The following is a 23,367-nucleotide window of genomic DNA, read 5'->3' as shown; positions in this document are numbered from 1 at the left end:
CTTCATCCTCATTTCCATCTGCCTGGTATCTATCCTTCAGACAGTGTTAACGGTTAGAGTCCACATAACCTCCATGCTCCTCAGGAAGATGTACTGATAGATGTAAGAGGGACTCCATGAGATTATGGAAAGTCTTGGGTTTTGTATTGCATTTGTAGTTCCATTTTGAGCTTTTAGGTGAATAAATTTAATTCTAACATTTGACCCTTAGCTTTGAATTTTGCTGTTTTGAACCTCAATATTTTCTATAATATGTAAATGCCTTTATTGATATATGAGTGTATCTTATTGTACGTGTGTATACTTAGCAGAAATGTAGAAGTAAAAAATGGTGCTATATACTTTTTTATTGACATCTGAAATTTATCTGGAAGATTTGGGTTGGTGGTTGGTTGGTTGGTTAATGGGATAAGGAAAGCCACCGCGCAATCTTTTCTTCAAATGGCATAGGGTATTTTTGACTACATTTCCATGGGAACCAGCTCCCAAGAGCTCTCAGATAACTCCTGCCTCCTTGAGTCCCTCACTGGCATCCCTATCCCATCAAATACAACTAATTAGTTTGAAATATACTGTGGAAATGATTGAGTGAGACTTCTGAGGCTGGGTCATAGAAAGCATCTGGGTCCCAGATTTTTGTCCTGGTTTTCCACGAGTGAAGTGAAAATGTCATGAGATACATAAGTGGGCATAGCCAGTGCCACACACATGACTCATCTTGGAGGCAAACTCTCCACAGCCGAGCTTTCAGATAATTGCAGTACCGGTTGCACTTTACCCATTTATCATGAGATTTTCAAGCCAGAATCACCCAGCTGAGTTGCCCTTGAGTTCCTTATCCACAGAAACAGTGAGTGATCCTTCATAACAAATTCAAATATTGTGATTTGGTTGTTTATACCCCCAAATTAACCTGAAATTTTAAAAAATAAAAGAAATATTTATCTTTTAAATTTTATTTTTCATGTACATATATTAATCATATATATTTATGGAGTAAAATCTGATGTTTTGATACTTGTTTACAATCTCAAATAATTAAATCAAGCTAATTATCACCTCACATAGTCATCATTTTTATGTGGTAAAAACATTTAAAATTTGCTCAAGAGATATTGACAGAGGGTGCACAGTTTTACTTAGGCAAGAGAAGTATTTATTATTTTAAGCCACTGAGTTTTTCAGCTTTTAGATAGTTATTTACACAGTAATTGGGACCATACAAATTTCAACACACTAATAGCAATATTTTTCTACATATTTACATATGTTATATGTAAATGTCTATGTTCAATGCCATGTAACCTTAAAGTCGTTATAGCTTTCTCACTGTATTTGTTCTCCTGTGTAGGAATCATCCAGTGAGTTTTCCTTCATAGGAAAGATTTGGGTGGCATGTGATATATATCCACTGCAGTTCTTTTTGTATTTTTTTTTAATTTTTTAATTTTTTTTATTATTATTGGGCATGCATTGAGGTTACAAAGAACCAGCCATATTGATTACATTTGTTAGATAAAGTCCCTCTTACAATTGTGTGCACCCACAAAAGGTGTGTCACACACCATGACCCCCCACACCCCTCCCTCCTTCCCTCTGTCTGTTCTCCCCTTCCCCACACCCTACTCCCACATTGTGTAGGTTGTCTATTTGCTTTGGTTGTTGTTTCCTTAGCTGTACAGAAGCTTTTCAGTTTAGTTAAGTCCCATTTGTTTATTTTTGTTGTTGTTGCAATTGCCATGGAAGTCTTCTTCGTAAAGTCTTTCCCTAGGCGGATATCTTCAAGTGTTTTTACCATGCTTTCTTCAAGAATTTTCATAATGTCATGCCTTAAATTTGGGTCTTTTATTCATCTTGAATCAATTTTTGTGATTGGAGAAAAGCAGGTCCAATTTCAATCTTTTACACGTAGATATCCAGTTCTCCCAACACCATTTATTGACCAAGGATTCTTTCACCCTACTGTATGTTCTTGTTTGGTTTATCAAATATTAGGTGGCTGTAAGATCTTAGTTTCATCTCCTAGTTTTCTATTCAATTCCAGATGTCTGTGTCTCTATTTTTGTGCCAATACCATGCTGTTTTGATCATTATGGCCTTATAGTGCAGCCTACATTCTGGTATGCTGATGCCTCTGGCTTTATTTTTATTATTAAGAACTGCCTTAGCTATGTGGGGTTTTTTTGGTTCCATACGAAATGAAGAATTATTTTTCCCAAGTCTAGAAAGTATGATGTTGGCATTTTAATAGGGATGGCATTGAATCAGCAGTTTGCTTTGGGAAGCATAGACATTTTAACAATGTTGATTCTTTCCAGCCATGAGCATGGTATGTTCTTCCATTTGTTAATATCATCTACTATTTCTTTTCTTAGGGTTTCATAATTTTCTTTATAGAGGTACTTCAGAACTCTTTTCTTAGGTATATTCTTAGGTATATCATTTTCTTTGAAGCTATTGTGAAGGGGATTGTGTCCTTAATTAGCTTCTCATCTTTTCTGTTATTGGTGTATACAAAGGCTATTGGCTTCTGGACATTGATTTTATATTCTGAGACATCACTGTATTTTTTGATGACTTCCAGGAGTACTGTGGTTGAATCTTTGGGAACTCTGTAAGCAGAGGATCGTACTATCAGCAAAGAGGAGGAGTTTGACCTCCTCTGCTCCCATTTGGATGCCCTTTATTTCTTTCTCTTGACTGATTGTACTGGTTAGAACTTCTAGCACTATGTTGAATAGTAGTCGTGATGGAGAACAAGATGGCTAACTTAGAAAAAAAAATGAATCACCAGTTTTGCATATTCTGAGAAATAAACTGTAACCTATGAGTTAGAGGAAAGAACATCATTTGCAAAAAGAAAACAACATATTGCCCAAAATGTGCTTGAATTAGCCAAAGAATCTATGAAAACAATTAGGAGGGAATTAGCTTTATCCACCTCCCTAGCTCTAGAATGATTTCAGCTCACAGCATTATCAATCATGATGCATTTTTTAAAGCATCTTTTCCTCATCTTTCCTCTCCAAGCTTGAACACAGGTGTGGATCAGGACCAACTAACTGTTAGCAAGATGGAGGAGCAGATGAAGCCAATTGTTGCTCTTCTTTTATCACAGAATTTTCCACTGCAATGAATCCAAACAGAAAAGTGGAGAGAAGTGGGCAGTACTTTGACTTTGAATGAAGTTCAAAGTTTGATTTTGGCATAGCATCGGAACTCTTAAAACTAAGTAAATAAGGTTTGTATTATAGTGTTATGATTAGTCATAAGAAAAAGGGTTATTTATATTTTGACCATTAGAAGAGAGAAAATTAGCTCCACTGTCACAGAGGCACTATCAGAGTGGGAAACCAAAATAACATTGCTCTATGACTAAATCTCCAAAGTCATATTCAGTAGAAATTCCATTGTTAACCACCTCTCTACATTAATGGATCTCCTCCTTCAGCTCATCTAATTTTCACAAAGGGGACATGCACCATATGTATGTACTAAGGCCTCAGTTTGACAACCTCCATATGTTGACCAGTTTGTTACAGGGCCTGTGTGGTTAATTTACAGAGGTTCTACTGTGTTATATTTCAGTATAAGAGTTTGATAGGAGATATGAGGATTTTTATAGACCAAAAATAGACAATTTGATTAATGCAACTGTGCCTAAAGCTTACACGTAAAAATAATTTTCACTTTAAATGAAACTAAATTGAACTAGCATATTTTTTAAGATGAAAATGCTGCTTCGGTTCCCATTTTATTTTGTAAAGTTATACACAAGGTAAAGGAGGGGCATTTTCCCATCTCTTGTGAACGTAATTAGCTGGTAGAGTTTGATAACCAGACATAACAAGCTTTGTAAAAATTTTCCAGGCACATCAGAGTCAGCTGTATTTCTTTACAGTTGTTAGTCATATTCTGAGGGGCATAAATAGATGTCTTACCTTATTTACATAATGAAACCATGGAGTCAGTACAGCTATTGCATGAGCTATCATGTCAGTGTGAGCTTTAGAGTCTCAACTCAGATTTTAGAGGAGATTCCCATATGCATTCAGATCAGTCAGTTACATAGATACACACATATGGGGGGGTGTCTTGTAAATTTCAAATAAGAAACTAGAAGGGGTTGAACCAAATTGATTTCTAGCCCAATAAAACTTGTTTAAATTATTAGGACAGTAGGAAAAGCAGGTCATACAGTTATTTCAGTTTTTACTTCCTTCAAAAGACAGTTTGATAATAAATATTTTGTTATTACTCTGGCATAGTGCAAAATCCTTCAGTAAATTAAAAGTTTCTATTTTTAATCTCCTTATTTTTACATGGAAATGTTAATGACTGCATAACTAATTTTAAAAAAGGCTTACACATGGTATTAGGAAAAAGAATTCATGAATGATCAGCTTTATATATTATATAGGTAGTTGTTGCATATTAACAACTTTTTCTTATAGTTCTACCTTAGAATAAACTAGCATTTTATGTATAGTTGAAGCAGTTTAGTTTTACAGAATCATATTTTAATGCAAAAACATTTAAATGCCTACCTTCCTAATATTAGAGCCAAAAATATGGAGATTTAGAATTGGTAAATAGCTATTTTCATATTATATTTAGTTACGAGGGGGAAAAAGACAACATTTAATGCTGCAAATAACCATGGTTTATGATTATATGTCTTTACTTAAGAGCCATTCTGTGAAAATGACAAATCGTCATAGAATCATAAAATGAAAGAGGTAGCAACTCTTACAACTTCCTTAAGATCAACTCTTCATTTTCAGAGAAGGAAAATACTATTGAAAGAGAAGATAAATTCTTTAATGGTGGAAGATAACCGATTTGCCTGATAGTAGTTATTAAACAATGATAATATTCTCACATTTTTAGTCTTTTTCTGCTGATTGTCCCATAGCCCATATTCAGCATAACTCATATAATCTTTGCTTGAACCTCCGGTTGGCAGCTGTTTCATGATCTAGGGAGAATGAAGCAATTCTTTGTGGGTTTGTTTCTCTTCTTTTTTCTCTCTAAAAGAAATTTAAGAGGAAATAACGTATTATCTCCCCAGATTCCCTGTCTTGAGAATATACTTATTTACTCAAATGGGAGAATATTCATCTCTATCATGATAGTAACTAGCTGTAAGGTGCTCCCGGCAAATTCACATTGTTTTTCTTTCCTTACTATATAATAAAACTATTTAAATTGAAACTGACTCTCCAGCTTCAGCTTCTGCCAATGTAAGCATAATCTTTTCTAAACATGACAGGATTCTTTGATTTTAAAGTTAAAGTTATTTTTAAACACGATAGATATTTCCATAACATAAAATGTAAACAAGAAAATGTGATTTTCTTAATTAGACTCAAATTTAAATATAGCATATGCAAACTCTTCCTTTCTATCTAGGCAGGAAACCTTTGGAAAGTCATTATATTCTGTGCTATACCATTAAAGGTAGTTGAATGAGTCAATATTCTAGGCCATGTTTCTGAGGAATAACAGAAGATCCAGAGGTTTGACGGGACTAGAAAGTAAAGCCCACTTCAGGCAGCACAGACCCTCCACATCTCTGGTTAAATGCATCATACATAATTCTCACCTCATGAAGCTGTTTAAAGGAATAGGAGAACCAATATGAATATATTTCCCAGAGTTCCTGATAATTTGTATCCAGTTAGTAAAGATGTGTTTCCAACCTTTCTTCTTCAGTAAATGTATTATTCTCTTTTAGAAGAAAAGTGCTTCAATTATCTTAGTTTATATGTGTATTTTTATGTGTCTACTGTCTACTTTTAAAAATGATTTCTTAAGGAAATCCTCGTCAATTGTTTTAATGGTCATAATTTTCAGTAAATAGAAGTCATCATAAGATTTATTATTGCCATATATAATGGGATAGTTTTTAAGAAAGTGAATAATTGCAAATTTTAGAATTTAAATATTTAAGTAATAACTTGTAAGTATGATAAATTCACATTTGAATGTAGTCTCGGGATTGAAAAATAGCAGCTAAATATACACATTTTAGATATATCCATATCTTTTACCTGTTTTATATAGTTTATGTTAATAGTAATGTCAGTAGACATAACAGAGTTAAGAATAGCAACTGTACATCTCTAAAATTACTTTGTTTATCTCAGATCCTGTTTCTGTCCTTGTCCTATTTGCTTTTAACTCTTGCATATTTACAAAAATAAATCCATTGCATAACAATATGGTAGGGCATATATTCTCACAGACTTTAGAGTTCATAGAAATAAAGATTTGTGAGATTTTTCTTTTTTTGATTCTTGGCTATGTTTCAAAAATAATAACTACAGAACAGAGTAATTTTGCCCAATAGCCCAAAAGATCTGGGTAAATTTTATTTATCTTTCTGAGGTCAGCATCCCCGGGAGAACCAGTCAGTACACCCTGGGATAATTCAATCCTCTCAATAGATGGTTTTTAGTTCATCTCACAATTTCTTTATAACTTCATGCCAAAGCATGGCAGAATCTAGAAAGGAATTGACTAGTTCTTTGATTCAAATAAAGCCCTCTCCATTCCTCTGCACAAGCACCAATAACTTCTTATTTATAAAATGTAGGGGTATAATTTCTAATCTACCAGGTTAGTTGGTTTCATATTTCATAATCTCTTCCAAATCTTAATAACAAAAAAATTCCTGCCCATGCATCCTGTTCTACCCATTTATTATTTTTTCAAACCTCTCTTTTACTTTTCTACATTTTATGAGCCATTGAACTTATAATAATGGATCGATTTAATCAAGGATTCATTTTTTTTCACGTGGAAGTATACACTTCTCTATTATATAAAGTCTGTGGCCACAAATTTTAATAGGAAGAGGTTAGAAATGGTGGGAGAGTAGATTTGATTATGACTATAAGGTGTTCATGGCACTAAATACCTGAAAGTCAGGGATGCTAAATGTCGTGTAGGGAAAGACCAATGTTAATGATAATTCCCTCCTCTGCTATCAATGCCAAATGTTACCTTATTAAGACTAAATAGCATTTCCTTATGTAAACTTTCATTTAAATTTGTACACTTATTTACAAAATTTAGTCATGAATGCCTGATGGTATTAATTACTGTTATTACGTATTATTTGCTAATATGGCACTTATTGTTTTTCAATAATAGTGTTTATAATACAAATAAATAAAAATTAGATATACAATAATAACAGAGGGTTAATGCAATTGATCTAAGCTAGGATAATTAGGTATGTCATACTGTAAAGGCAACCAATATAATATTGAATGAATTAAAATCAGTGTGGTATATAGATATTTAAAAATATGCTGCAGGTAGTAAGGAAATTATGGCTATTTGGAAAACTCTAAATTTGGTGTGTAGGTTTGTGTGTGAGTGCACACGTGTGTATGATTAACAACCCAGGTTTAATAAATATAATGGTATAAAAATATGTACCAATACAAATAAAACACATTTTTCCAATTTAATTTCATGCATTCTCACACACACTCATTATGAGAAAGTAATAGATTTTTAATGTTGTTAATGTAACAAACATATTTCATAGTCTGACAGTTTCTAAAACTCAAGTTTAGAAACATTAAATCTATTATTAAAAATCAAATATAATTTAGTTTTTTAATCTCTCTATTTGCAGTTAGACTTTTAATCTTGCCCCTTCTGTCTCTTCATCTGGACAATGCTTGATCAAAATGCAGGGTTAAGTGAATCTTTCTAAAAGCAGAGTATGAATGTCCTAACTCAATAACTAAGAAAATGACATGAAGGCTACGTTAACCAGTTTGATGAGAGCATTTCAAATTGTATATGAAAACACCACACTGTACCCATGATTGCATTAATGTACACAGCTGTAATTTAATAAAAAAAATGCAGGGTTCTCTCTCTGCTCACTGTTTCTTCTGCTTCTTGATTATCTAAATTGCAGAGCAATCGAGGCATGTCCCCAGCACTGTTAAGCTAATTACACACGCAGTCCTTTTCTGTTCCTTCTCAGACTGACCACAAGCCTCTCAGATAGATGTTCTAGACTATTTCTCTTCTAATTCCCTCCTTGGCCATAAGACCTTCTAGCTTCTCTTACGATTCACTATAGTGCACACAGTTCTGTGAGGCTGCTGCCCCTAGTCCCATTTCCCTAGATACCTTGTTGAGTCTTCCCTACGCTCCGCTACAGGGTCAGTTGTTCATGTATAAAAGTCCTGTGTTATGCTGTGAGAGTAAGACATTGATCCAAAGATTGCTTGCCATTTCATAAGCCATATAGAATTTTTGATCCTTAATCTACCCTATCCTTCCTCATATTCCCTCAGTGAAAGGAGGGAGAGTTTCTGCAAATGAACAGTGAAACAATTCGTGCTCTTTTTCAATCTTCTTCAAAGTTTTTACCCTTAGTACAGAAATTTTCCATACCTTTTTTTCCTGCATAAAAAGAGAACTTCTTGTGTTGTCTTGCATTTCTCTATACTTGGTGCTTTAGTCTACAGAGATTGCTAAACTTTAACTTGCTAGTCAAGGGCGAACTTATCGAAATTAAATGTTTAAAAATTTTGTGCAGATATATTCTTGCAATTGAAATTCAAATTGCATTTCAAGACAGTTTTGGAACTCAAAGACAGTAATTTCACACGGTTTTCTACTTGGGTTCTTTTAAAATTCTTTGTTCCCTAGGGCAATAAGCCTTCACTGAGGATCAATTATTAATGGCAGAAGCATTTCATGAAGTAATATATTTGGCAAGAAGAAAAAATACGTGGGTATTAGTTTGGAATATTCTATTGCTACAATCAAAATCAAATACATTTAATTAAACCAACCAAAAATAGTATCAAATGGGCTTATTCTTTTTGAATCACAATGAAAAAATTTTTCTCATGTCAGTAAAATAAAACTGCTGAGGATGAAATGGATTAAGAAATAGCATTCTAAATACCTCTGTTCTAATATGTAATATAATGCAAAGTTTGAACACTCCAGGAGCAATAGCATACATACTTACGGTGTGCCCAACTAAGCATTAGTAAATTAAATTTTTTCTCTTTTTCAATGTCCAGCAAATGACTGGTTCAATTACTATATGTCAATGGATTATGAATGCCAGACTAACCCCTAAGTACTCTTTTAGAGCAGGGGCAATGGGCCTCCAAATATCATTCAAAGTATTATTTAAACTCTCTCTACTGTGTTCATGTGTCGGGCTGTGAAAGCTTTTCAATTTTTTTTTTTTTTTTTTTTGAGACAGAGCCTCAAGCTGTCCCCCTGGGTAGAGTGCCCTGGCATCACAGCTCACAGCAACCTCCAACTCCTGGGCTGAAGAAAGTCACCTGTCTCAGCATCCCAAGTAGCTAGGACCACAGGCACCTGCCACAACGTCCAGCTATTTTTTGGTTGCCGCCATCATTGTTGTTTTGGTGGGCCTGGACTGGATTCAAACCCACCACCTTAAGTGTATGTGGCTGGCGTCTTAGCCACTTGAACCACAGGCTCCAAGCCACTTTTCAATGTTTTTAAGCTATAAACCTACTCACTAAATACTTAGAGTGGAGAATTAGGAAAAGTTAATAATGTTGTAATTTCTACTTCATTCAACAGAGATATTTAAATACATATACACATTTATACATATGTAGTAATGTACCTAAAGTATGATTCAGTTTTTGACTTTACTGTGTTAATGTAGCTCACAAAATTCACTCTCTAGGTCCAGATATCTAACATTCTCTTGATATCTGCATAATTCTGTGAATGATTCTGCTGTTATGAAGCAATTTCTGTTCATGGAAATGTGATTCAAGCAAACAGGATTCCAGTTATGCTTTGCTAATAACTACTAAAATGTAAGCCAATATATTAACCTTTTGACCTTACTCTTCTGCTTTGAAAATCTTTTCCACAAATATAATTAGTAAAGTTAATTTCATGCTAGTTTCAACCTAATTTGGCCACTATGGATGAGCAAAACCAATTTAAAAACAAGTGTTTATAAACACATCATCTTTTGGTCTAATAACTGTTACCATTAGAAAGATTTCTTTCTGTATACTGAAAACATTTAAAGTAGTAGATTCAGGGAATAGGTAAAATCACTATCACTCCTCCCAGGGACAACACACACTAACACGGTGATGGGCACACTTATAACTTTGACTCAAATTCATGTAGTCAAAATATTTGTGCCCCTGTAGTATTCTGAAATATATATAAAAAAAATAAAGTAGTAGATCTATTTTACTGCTCATGGGTCATCTGAACTCTAAGCTTCTTGCTGACATTCTTAAAGCTGTTTTTTCTGTAGTGCATGGAAATTAATATTTCAATCAAGATGATCTGTGCCTTGAAGCTATTCAAAAGAAAATATGGTTTGACCTATTTAAAATCTTGAAAAGATCCAGTGAAAGATATATTTAAAATATGATCTCATGGTTATCTTAAAATATAGATTTGTGTCAGGTGAACTATCAGACCTTAGAAAACTGATAAGCTCCTTACAGTGAAATAGCAAAAAATATGTATTTTGCCAATCTAATATTAAGTGTTCTATGTGGGTAATAAGATTACAACTATTAGAGCACTTTCAAAATAAATATCCTTTATGCCTCTGAGGTATTATTAGATAAAGGAATCTTAATGTAATCTTCTTAAAGAGTAACATAGACCATATTATCCTCTAGGCAAAAAGTCTTCAGAGCCTCCTCTAGCCTTACACATTCAGTTCAGGTTCTTCTACCTGGCATTTATGATAACACCCTCCACAATGTAGTTACAATATGCCTTCCAGACTGATGATCTATTATCTGTACAGATGCTGAACTCTACTCATCACTGTTATATCAACTATTTGTTTCATGATTTGGCATTTCAGAAACTCTTTTCATTATCCTTGCATCCTAGAAGGTGTCTGCCATCTCCACTCACCAGTAGCTAACTTATTTTCACTTCTATCTCCAGGATCTAGTCAAAATGTAGGAAAACAGTAAGATTTATGCAAATAGCAACAGAATCACTTATATCACTAACATCAGTCTGTCTAATATTACATCTACCTTTTCATTTAACTTGGTTCCCAGGTTTCAAAAAAACAAAAATGCTACGATCAAAATTATTTTATCTCTGAAGACATGTCATATATCCAAGGTTATACCAATTATATAAAAAAAATAACACTCAGAGAAATTATAATCTGGGATTGGATAGGTTATATGGTGGGTTTAAAGGTAGTGAGAATTCTATTATACTTAGGTATTTTACTCAATATTTGTTATGGGCTAAATTTGGTCCCCCCAAATACATATTGATGTCCTAATTCCCAGTAGCTCTGAATACAACCTTATTTGGAAATTGGGTCTTTGAAGATCTAGTCAAGTGGAAATGGGGTCTTGGTGTGGAAGGGGGTGTTAATCCAATCTGTTATCCTTATAAAAATTTGGGAAATTTGGGTGTCCACAAAGTTTGTGTGTAATTTCAAATATGTATAATACTTAATGCAACAGAAATAAGAAATAGTTACACAAATTACTACCTATGGTTATCTGGAATTATATGCCTATTGGTGATCATATTTTGGTTAAATAATAAGTAACTAATAAGGGCATTCTGAAGGACATAAATAACAATGGCCACAGCAGTATTTTATTGTTTCTAAAAGAACTGGAGAGCTTACATAAATGCTTAAGTTTTAAAGTTTTAAATTCTCAGATGACAGCATGGTCAAAGAATCAGCAAGTGTCCATGACTGCTTCAAAAGACTCTCTCATCTCTTTAGCTATACAGATGACTCAGCTTTAAAAAAAATAAAAAAGGAATGAGTGAGGTTGCTGTCATAACTTTGTTTCATAATCTTATCAAGTTTCTTACAAGAAAGTTAGGGCAATGATTTGTAAAGAGTAATGCCACTAGAATTGAAAATGAAACAATTTGGAGGATTTCAAACCACAAATCACACAGAACTTCCTTTACCACCGAGTGTTTATTCTACCAGTATATTAAAAACGACCCTGTCCTATATGAAAGCTCTATGAAAAACGCATCTGGGATATTAGAGTTATATTTAAAGTCTTTGCTAGTTCTCATGGTCCATCATACCCCTAACTAAACTCTGAGTTCAGCAATGCAATAGAGAAAAATAAAATTAAAACAAACCACCAAAAAGGAAACAAACAAACAAATAAGAAAAAAAGGAAAAAAAAAAAAAAACAGCCCATTAGATAAGAAGAATGTGTGTGGGGAAGAGTATTGAAGTATTACAGATTTTAAACTTAGAAACCGCTATGTCAAGATGAATTACTAGCATCTACTTATTTTCCAGAGAATTTGTATTCAGCAACCTCTCAAGTACCTGGAATTGTTTGCTTGAATGTTGGACTGGTATCTAGATTCAATAGGCACTAATCTAAAATAAAATCGATCCCAACATAACCTGATTATAGAGAGGGCAGAACGCGTTATGCTGTGTAAACTGCTCGTTCTATGCTGAACTGTATTTTCCAGCAGACACTAAGGACACTCCATGTGTATACATTTTCTAGGACTTTGGTAACAAAATACCACAAACCGGGTGACTTAAAACAACATAAATGTATTCAGTCAAGCTTCTGAAGGGTACAAGTCTGAAATCTAATTGTTGGCACTGTCTAGCCTCCTCAGAAGGCTTAGGAGAAAATTCTTTCTTCTTTCTTCCAGTTTCCAGTAGGCCCAGGCTTGTCTTGACTTGTGGTGGAATCAGTCCAAACATCCACCTCCATCGTCATAGGGGTGTTTTTCCACCATGTCTGTGTCCAAATTTCCTGTTTTTATAAGGACAGCATATCGGATTAAGCTCCCCCCTAATGACCGCATTTCAACTTGCCTTTATCTATAAAGACCCTATTTCCAAATGAGGTTGTATTCAGAACTACTGGGCGTTGGGACTTCAACATATCTCTTGAGGGACAAAATGTAACCCATAACAATCTGCTCCTCAGTTTCCAAAATTCACATCCTTCTCATGTGCAAAATATATTAATCCTACTCCAACATCAATCATTTTAAAATTTTGTTTGTCCATTTTTCTTTTGAAAATAAAATGAAACCATATTGATAACTGAGCTAAAGCTTATACTCTTTTTTAAAAATCACTACAAAAATTTATATATTAACAAAAAATAATGTAGTGATGCAGAAAGTTTAAGGGCTCAAATCCATTAGAAATATGCTGTATTTTCAAAAGAAAAATGGAGGATTAATATGGCTTACTTTGGAATAAACACGATTTTTCTGTACTTCACCACCTAGAAGAGCAGAGGATAGCCCATTCAACATGCTAAACAAGTCACAGGTCATTTCCCATTCCACAGTGAAATATTTCTACAATTGGATATTTGTTGTGATCTAAGACAGAAAATTTCCACGGTAGCATACCAATGACTTTGGAATATGTTTCTCTTTGATCTATTTTTTTTCATGATGTTCGACTGTTACTATAAACTGAAATATCACTTTGTGTATTGAGCCAGTGAAATAGGCAAAATAAAGTGAAAAATGTACTCTGAATGCTAAGTCATTTCATGTTTCATTACAGTTTAGAAAGTCTTATTGTTTATTTGGTGGTTAATTTTCTTTAAAGCTTATGGAACATTGTACTAGACTAAATTCTCTTTGGGATATTTGTTTTCTGCTAATTAAATATTAGCATTTTAGCTCTGCTACAGCTACATATCAATAATTCACCTTTAAAATGAAAGTACTTCTTATACATTGTCAAAGAATGAAAACTAAAATCTTGGATAAAAATGACTGTATAAGGATTAACAACCTTGACTTTAAATTCTATTTTTCTCCAGGAATTCCTACCCTATAGTTCTTTTTCTGCTTTCACTCTCCATGCAGACTTTAAAAATACGAGCTGCATTACATTAAAGCATCTATTTACATGTATTTATCTGTCTCTTGCTCTAGAAAAACGTTTCATCTGAGTGAAAACTGTCATCTATCTTGGTGTCACTAACATTTAGCCAGACATCCTACAGTCACATTGGGAACACTTGAAAAATATTACAAGAATAGAAGATTAAATAATTTTTAATACCATGAATTGGCATGTTACATAAAACCCGTGACTTTTAGTCGCTCATACGCAACATAAGGACACGTCAAAACAGGAAGATTAAACTGGTGAAAGGGATCACTTTGACCGTGCTTTCCTTTCACAAGTTCATCTCATGATGCCCCCAAGCTGCCTTCATTCTACTTATAAAGAAATAGTAGGCAAGACAATATTCAGGAATTTTTATTTTTTATCTTTAATTTCTTATTCAAGCTAGTGTTCTCAGATCTGTTCCCCTGGCTACTTACTGTCAAAGAGAGTCTTTTCCTTTGTCTGCTACTCTAGGGTGTTGTTATCATGCCCCAAACTAATCCCACATTTAAGAGTACTAAAGCAAAATCTAGCTGCTCCACTCCTGAGTTACATAGCAGGAGTCTAAAAATGTCAGAGTGTACTGAAGTGTGAGGGTGGAGCGTCTTCACCGAGTTGTCGAATATTTGCTGTGCTGTGACTCAGAATCCTGGCAGGAGCAGAATTGGCTCATCGCATTTGTTAAATGACCATTACATAAGTTGTTCATGCAAAGGTAGATGAAGTGATACATTATGTAAATAACAAAATGATATATTCCTTTTACTCTTGGCCTGTTGCACTTGAATAAATCTTAGCTCTTTTTACTCAGAGATTTCTACCCCATTAGCCAATCTTAAACTGGTAAGTATTACCTATTCATCTTCTTAAGGTTTTTATTAGTTAACTGTTCACTGCAATTTGAGGAATATTATATTATAAACCTTGGAAAACTAATGCTTCTCTTATTTTCTGTTTCTTCCACATACAAAGAAAACAAGGCAGGACACTTGTTAAGAAAGTGGCCTCCCAGGGTGAAGATGCAGCTCAAATCAATACGCTCAGTGATACTTTTATGTCTAGAAATTGAGTTTCCCATGGAGTAGTTTTCAATCAGTTTTGTGCATTAAAATCAAGTTTTCTGAGAATTTTGCAGTTTTTTAAACTTTCACAAAATAAGTTTCTTTATTCTGGGAAGTGAGTCTCGATTATGCTTTGAAAAAGAATCAAGCTATGAACAGAAGTCCAAAATATTATCCAATGTGGGGATCAACTCAAGGTTGAAAATGTACTTAAATTGTATGCTGTAAGTTCATACAACTTATATCACTTTGAGAATGATGCATGCAATATTTTATATTGTACATATAATACTTATATTCTACTATTTAATAAATCAAGTTAACTTCCTACGTTACAGTATGTGCAAGGCAGTGCACATATTTGTTTGATACACAGAATTATTCATGTCTGTGTGGGGGTGTGTGCACATGTGTGTGTGTGCACATATGTGGGTGTGTATGCACGTGTGTGGGTGTTTATCATCAACAGTCCAAACCCACTTTCTGGGAAAGCGCATGGAACATGATTGCTGAGGGAAACAACAAAATACTTTTAGCAAATAAATTACAGGGGATGTGAGAAAAAAGAGATGATAGTAAAAAGATGTTAAGGGAACTTTTTTCTCCTTGCTCAACATAGCAAGGAAAACACAGAGAAGTAGGCAAGTGGTAGGAGTCCAAGACGAAGAGGACAAGTACAAGATTCAAAGGGAAGTTACAGAGGAAATAGAGAATCTAAAAATCCTTTCAAGAAGAATCTATGTCCACTGAAAACCCAGAGATGGGAGTGGTAGGTCAGAGAAAAGAAAGTCTTCTAATATTAATCACTAATACCCACAATGACCTTTTATATGTGTAATATAATTTGGAAGAAATAATTTATACCTAAAGTAAAATTTTATAGATTATTTATGACTCCACATCTATGCTTGATTAGTAATGGACATTAGACTAATGAGCAAGGGAGTGATGTAAAAACCAACTCATTCACCAGTTAGAACAACCCTGAGAACTATGTTTTTCAGTATACAGATGAGAACATTGAAATATAACCAGATTGTAGAAGAATGGCACGTTGAACTTGCATCTTTCTGGTTCACAGATAGTGCTTTCAAAATGATATGAAAGTGATAAGTTATCTAATTATTTATGCTATGTATTTATATGTGCATGTGTGTGTGGAAGTTTGTCCATATAAGTGGACAGGAATAAGAATTGTGCATAAACAATTGGCAAAAAAAAAAAAAAAAAAAGAAAGAAAGAAAAGATTGTACAAAGTTTCAGAAAGAAACTTGAATGTGCCACACACTGAATGCTATGTTGAATTCATGTGCCTGGGGGGGGTTGTGGGTATATGAGGCACTATGAGTAATCTACATGGGATTTAACGGGTACAGGGGAATGTGTAGAAGTTACATCAAATGCCACACCATTTTACATGAGGGACTTCAATCTTTGCAGATTTTGGTATCTGACAGGGATCCTGGATATGGCTCCCTGTGGATACTGAGAAATGACTCTATTAGGTTTCTGAGGCTGCTATAACAAACTAATACTAACTTCGTGGCTTAAAACAGCAGAAAATTACTCTATCACAGTTCTGGAGGCCAGAGGTATAAGTTCAAGGTTTCCGCAGGGCCAAACTCCCTCTGCAGGCTCTAGAGGAGAATCTTGTCTTGTCTTTTCCACCTTCTGGTGACTTCAGCCTGTTCCTCTGCCTCCTTTGTGTACCTGGCGTCTCCATTTCTCTCTGTGTCCAGTCATCCTCTGGTCACTTTTCATTTTGTTTAGACCCCACCTGGATAATCCAGGATGATCTCATCTGGAGATCTTTACTGTATTAAGAGTCATATTTAAAATATGATTACATGCATAGATACCAGTTTGGGAAGCCACAGTGAAAAGTGCTATTCATGGTTATAACAAGAATTGCGCATGACTCACCTCTTCACCAGGGACACCAAGGGAAGGCCCTAGCCCACAACAGCCTCAATGTATTTTTATTGAATTATATAACAAAGGACAAATGACTGTTTGATCAAATAGTATACTATAACATTTTTGGTTTGGTATAATTGTGGCTTCAGTGGCACAGAATATTTTTATCTAATACAACACAAACCATATTAACCTGTCATACAAGTTTTAACATAGCTGTCATTTCAAAATATAGAAAAATGACTCCTCAACATGTAAGAAAACTGTGGCTCAGGATAACTATGTTTTACTTAATTTAATAAACACTCTGAAATTATTTTGGTTTGTACAAAGAATGAGAAACTCTTAAATAACAACAATAATAAAATAATAACTATTAGTGATAGTAGTATTCACTCTTTACTCTTTAGATGGGGAAGAACTCTGTAAGCCTAGCACCCAACATAGCCCCAGTTGTGGTGGTGACATGTTTCTTCCACAGACTTTTCTTCTCTGCTTATATTAAAATTAAGGTGGGAGTTTTGTGAGTTATTTCTGGCTGATGACATGTGGTTTTAAATAATGTAAAATATCGCTATTTCCAAACATGACCCTGAAAAAGGGGACAAGTACAAGATTCAGACTATTTAACTCACACTCTATTTACCCTGCCCAGCATCCTCCCCATTATATGTCCCATTGTGGAGGAATGCAGAGTTCAAAGATTTCATTCTTAGATTCATAGAAGAACCAAGAAGCACTATCTTATGGTCATCCAACTTTGACTTGACTATTCAAGAGACAAATTTTCTTGTTCTAAGATACTGACATGTTAAGATTTCTTTATTACCACATATAATCTCACCTTTCTTGACTATAAGCAATGCTTCAGTAGAAAAATACTTCAAAGAACATAGAAAGAATCAAAGTCAACAACCAATGTGTAGCCTCACTTTTAAAAAAGATACAAGTTTTAAAACGATGATGCTCTTGTAATGTCAAAACAAAACTTTAACATAGTAATATTCTATTCTGGTGGAAATGTAAATGGAAAAAATTACATATTCATAATCTACATTCATTTCTGACATAATTGACCTTATATCAAAATTGAACTATTATACTTTATATAAAATATTGCACGAATCTAGGTCTGTACAGATGGATTTCTTCTGTTATCTTGTTGTAGAAATTAAAAATACCAAAAATGATATGCTATGGGAAAAATGTCTCATTGTACATTATAAAGATTAACACACTTTTAACAATACATTTATTAAAACCACCATATGACTTCATAGTCTAAGAAAAATGATTTGAATACCAGTGCATAGTGGTAATAAAAAATACTTAAGGGAAGAACTGTAGATTAGCAACATAGAATTTTTAAATGAAGATGGGCTGCAAAGTGCTGAATCTTAAATCAAAATATGCTTCCTGAAAAACTAATGGGGAAATAAAATATTTTTTTCTGCCAGAAAAGTGAATTATTGTGATCACAATTTAAAGAAATGAAAACTGAGTAATATTAGTTGCACAACCATAGGAAAAATTCCTCGGATGAATTTCAATAATACCTGGAGACGTACATGCATTTGGGGTTATTAGATGTGCAGTGCAAATAGTAAATGTTAGGATCTGACATACGAGGGCACACATGCTTTTGTGACATGTATTGATTTTGTTGTGCTTGAGTCAGGGATATAAGTGCAGCAGTGACACAGGTAGTGATCACTGTGCCCATTCAGTAGGTCTTTCACCCATCCCTTCTTCCCCTTTCCCACTGCTTGATAGCCACTGAGTTTTACTTCCTTCCGTGCACACATGTCCCCATCGGGTAGTTCCAGCTCAGTACTGAGTACATGCAGTGTTTCTTTCTCCATTCTTGAGATACTTTGCTTAGGCTAATGGTTTCCGGTCCCATCTGAATTGTTGCAAAAGGCCTTACTTCATCCTTCTTCATTGCTGAATAGTTTTCTATGGTGTACCTATACCACAATTTGTTAGTCCACTCATGAATTGATGAGCACTTGAGTTGATTGCACACCTTTTCAAATGTGAATTGTGCTGCAGTAAACACTCATATGTAGATGTCATTTTTTTAAATAAAATAATTTATTTTCCTTTGGGTAGGTACTCAGTAGTGGGACTGCTGGATCAAATGGTAGGTCTATCTGAGGAATTTCCAGGCTATTTTCCATAGGAGTTATACCAGTTTGCAGTCCCACCAACAATGTATAAGCATCTCTTTCTCTCTGCATCCATGCCCACTTCTATTGTTTCTGGGTTTTCTAATAAAACCATTTAAACTGAGATAAGGGGATATTATATTGTGGTTTAAGTTTGCATTTCCCTCATAATTCGTGATGTTGAGAATTTCCACATGTGTTTATTGGCCATTTGTCTATCTTGATCTGAAACATTTCTGTTCATGTCTTCTGCCCACTTTTTAGTGGGGGTTGTTCATATTTTCTTTGCTGATTTGCTTGGATTCTTTATAGATTATGGTTTAACCCTTTATCAGATGTATAGTTTAAGATTGTTTTATCCCATTCTTAGATTGTCTATTTGTTCTGTTATTTCCTTGGCTGCACAAAAACATTATAATTTAATCAAGTCCATTTCTTTCCCTTTGCTGTTGCTGTGATTGCCACCAGGGTCTAAGTCATAATTAGCTTGCCTGGGCCATTAACTTGAAAAGTTTTCCCAACACTTTCTTTTAGAATTTTTATAGTTATGTGTGTTACATTTATGTCTTGTATCCATCTTGAATTAATTTTTGTGATTGGTGAGAGATATGGATCCTGTTTCAATCTTTTGCATGTGGTTATCCAATTTTCCCAATTTATGGAATAGTGCTTCCTTTCCCCAGTGAATATTGATTGCTTTGTTAAAGATCAGGGATCTCTGTTATGTTCCGTTGGTCTAGGTCTCTCTTCAGGGCCAGTATCATGCTATTTTGGTTACTACAGCCTTGTAACATAGTTTGAAGTCCGGGAATGTGATATCTCCAGATTTTTTTCATTTTGCTTAAGATGGTTTGGCTACTTGGATTCTTTTCTGGGTCCAAAAGGAGCATAGAATTATTTTGTCTAGATCTGTAAAATATTATGTTGGTATTTGGGGGTGAGGGGTTGCATTAAATCTGAAAATCACTTTGGGAAGTATGGACATTTCAACAATCTTGATTCTGCCAATTCAAGAACATGCTGTGTTTTTATACTGGTTTGTGCCATCAGCAGTTTCTTTCCTCAGTTTGTCATTGTTCTTTCTGTAGAGATCTTTCACCTCCTTGTTGTATATATTCCTTGGTACTTTATTTTCTTTGTAACCATTGTACATAAATTACTATATAACATCAAGTCTTCTCCTCTTTTCTCCTCTAATTAATGAACTAATGATAGTCACACATTAACTTATTTTCAACTCAGCCTTTCAATCAATGCTCATTATTGATTTCTTTAAGTGGTTCAGTATATTTCATCGTTAAACTTAACAAAACTTACAAAATTACAAAAACATTACCATACGTCAGTTGATAATTCTTAAGTATTCTACATTTATGGACTCTGAATATAACAGGTTCTAATATCCTTTAAAAAATCATTCAAGACCAACATTTAATATGTGTGATATATGAAACATAGAAATTTAGGCCGCAAGATTTTCATTTAAAAAACAAAAAACACTACCAACGTTTATTAGGATCTGCTCCTGGTTATCAAAATAAAAGTTTCAATATTTATCAGAATATTAATATGGGTATGTACATTTTTGTAGGAAGTGTTTAATGCCTATAATAAGGTACACACCAAACATACATATATATATATAATGTAAATTTAGCTACATAATTTAAATCCACATTAGTTTTCCTACCCTATAATGCTGAATGCTGCAGCTATGCATGTGGTTGCTCTAACTAAAAACTACAATCATTTGTGATTACTTTGTTTTTTTTCATCCTTATGTGACATCCACCAATAGCCTGGTTGGCTTTCTCAAGAACATATATCACAAATCTGACCAATATGACCCCTGCTCACCAGTCATATTTCCCCCCGGCATTCCAGAACATTTCATTCCTACGACAAAAAACACCCTTCAAAGTGGTCTCTACTTCCACACTTAATACATGACAATCCATTCTCCATATGACACAGTACCATGATTTTTTTTTTTTTTTAAAGTACAAGATCAAGCCTGTCACTCAATCATTTCCATAACTTGGTTTAGAAATTATAATAAATTCTAATACCTCTAATTATCCTACCAGACTCAGCATAAACTGGTGACTACCTAACTCTTCAGCCTAGTTCTTATTTTTTCTCCTCTTTAGTAATCTACTCTAGCCTTGTGTGTCTTCTTTCTACTCTGCAAACCACCATATTTGGACCTTTTCTACCCCTCACCTCAATTTAATGCTGTTCTCTGAGGTTTTACATTATCTTTGTACGATTCATAGCTCATCTAAAAGGTTACCTCTTTACCAAAGCTTTTCTCAGCCATCCTAACTAAAGTAGCCCTACTGGGACCCATCATATATGTCCCTTTTGCAAAGCCCTTATTGCAGTCTGAAAGGATGATATTTTTCTTTCATCTTTCCCCTCACTAAAAGATAATCTCCATGAGGGCAGGAGTCTTGCATGGCTTACCTCTGTATTTCTTGCAATAAAAATTTTTTGGCACTTTGTAAGAATTCAGTAACTGTTTAATTAATTTGCGAATGGAAGTCTCTTACACACTAATGAGAATTTGTCTATGATTATGAAATGCATAAACTAAAACTATTATTTTTGTGGAAATTTATTCATATGTAGAGGCAGGTTTGTATCACTTTAAATATATCTGCACTATGCACAAACACTCCCAATATTTGATTCAGATTAAATTTATAATAGATATATATAGAATTGCCCTTCAACCGACTTTAGTCTTAGGATACATACTGCTTTTGTCTGATAATGTATTGTGTTTTATTATCCTATTTTGTGTCTTCTCTACCAGTCAAAACAATGTCAAGTTTAATGACGGCGTGTTACTAATCACTAAAGCCGCTACTTGCATGTGAGTTTTTCTTTTAATAAGCAGACTTTTAAAAAACAGCAATCAGAAGGAAAAATAGGCCATATCTTAGAAGCTGAAAGGGAGGGTATTAATATTTCACGGAGGCACACTCATTTCCTGAATGGAGATTAAGGGAGCAATAGCTTCCAATCTATGCTGATGCACATTTCTGGGCAACAATAAGGAAAGTTATTAAAGGGAATGCAAAGTGTAGGTTGATCCCCACAATGACAGATCTTCCTAATAACAAAACAATAAAAGCTCCACGCTGATACTCTCAGAAAAACTCAATGACATCATTTGCATCTCCAGTGTCTTCTCATAGGGACGAGCATTAATATTTGACCTTGGGCTTCTGAGTTTGCTATTTTAATTTCCTCTTTTGCCAAGTCCACTGACTATTGGGTTTTAGAAGTGACAACGAGTCTCATTAACCAGATCCATAGAAATCTACGGTCCACAAAGAAATGGGAGAAAAGGAAAAAGAAAAAGATATGGGGAAAGAGGGCCAAAAATAGGGCTCCAAAGAAAGGAAAGAAATAGCAATACTAAAGGAAAACGACAGTCATGTGAGTCAGAGATTGCCGTGTGATTGTAAAAAGCAGATCCTTCCACATATTACCACATTCTCCTCTTCAATTTTAAAGAAAATTAGATTCGTAAAAGCTCCATAAATATCATTTTATATTATTAAACATAAATTCACCGATTATGTTTATTGTTCCAGATTCTGAGGTCATTATGATAAACAAAGAAAGTCCCTGCTCATAGTTTATCCTCCAGTGGCAGGAAACAGAGAAAAAACAAAAACAAAAAATAAAACAAAACAAAATAATCCCTGACAATATTAAGTGCTTAAAAAAAGATATATATATGTATATTCACATACACATGAAGTAAAATAATGTGATAGAGCATTAGGTATATAATTACTAGATGAGGTAGTCAGGAAAATAAATGATCTATGGAGATAATATTTCAGCAAATAACTTAATTATAATATATTCTGAGACAAAAACATCAGAGAAGAAATAAGCAAATGATATTAAACCCTGGAACTTCTTGAAATATCTGTAGTTGTTTCTAAAATTAATGACATACGGTATTTCCTATGGCATGAAGGTTCATAATCTAATGTGAATATATTAAAGTGACTAAATAGAAACAATTTGGAAAGTGAAATTATCACAAGGTGAATCATTTACTGATGAGTTATATGTCTATATAAGTTTGATTTAGCATTCATTTTGACAGTGATTTGAATTAGATCTTATTAATTCAAATTATTAAGTACCCGAATGTGTTATAAGAAAAATAGTTGGCTTGGCACCTGTGGCTCAAGTGGCTAAGGCACCAGCCACATACACCTAAGGTGGCGGGTTCGAATCCAGCCCAGGCCCACCAAACATCAATGACGGCTGCAACCAAAAAATAGCC

The sequence above is a fragment of the Otolemur garnettii genome, unplaced genomic scaffold, assembly GCF_000181295.1.
Source record: "Otolemur garnettii isolate 467f Iridium unplaced genomic scaffold, OtoGar3 scaffold00004, whole genome shotgun sequence".
Lineage (NCBI taxonomy): Eukaryota > Metazoa > Chordata > Mammalia > Primates > Galagidae > Otolemur > Otolemur garnettii.
This window is presented reverse-complemented; position numbering follows the sequence as displayed.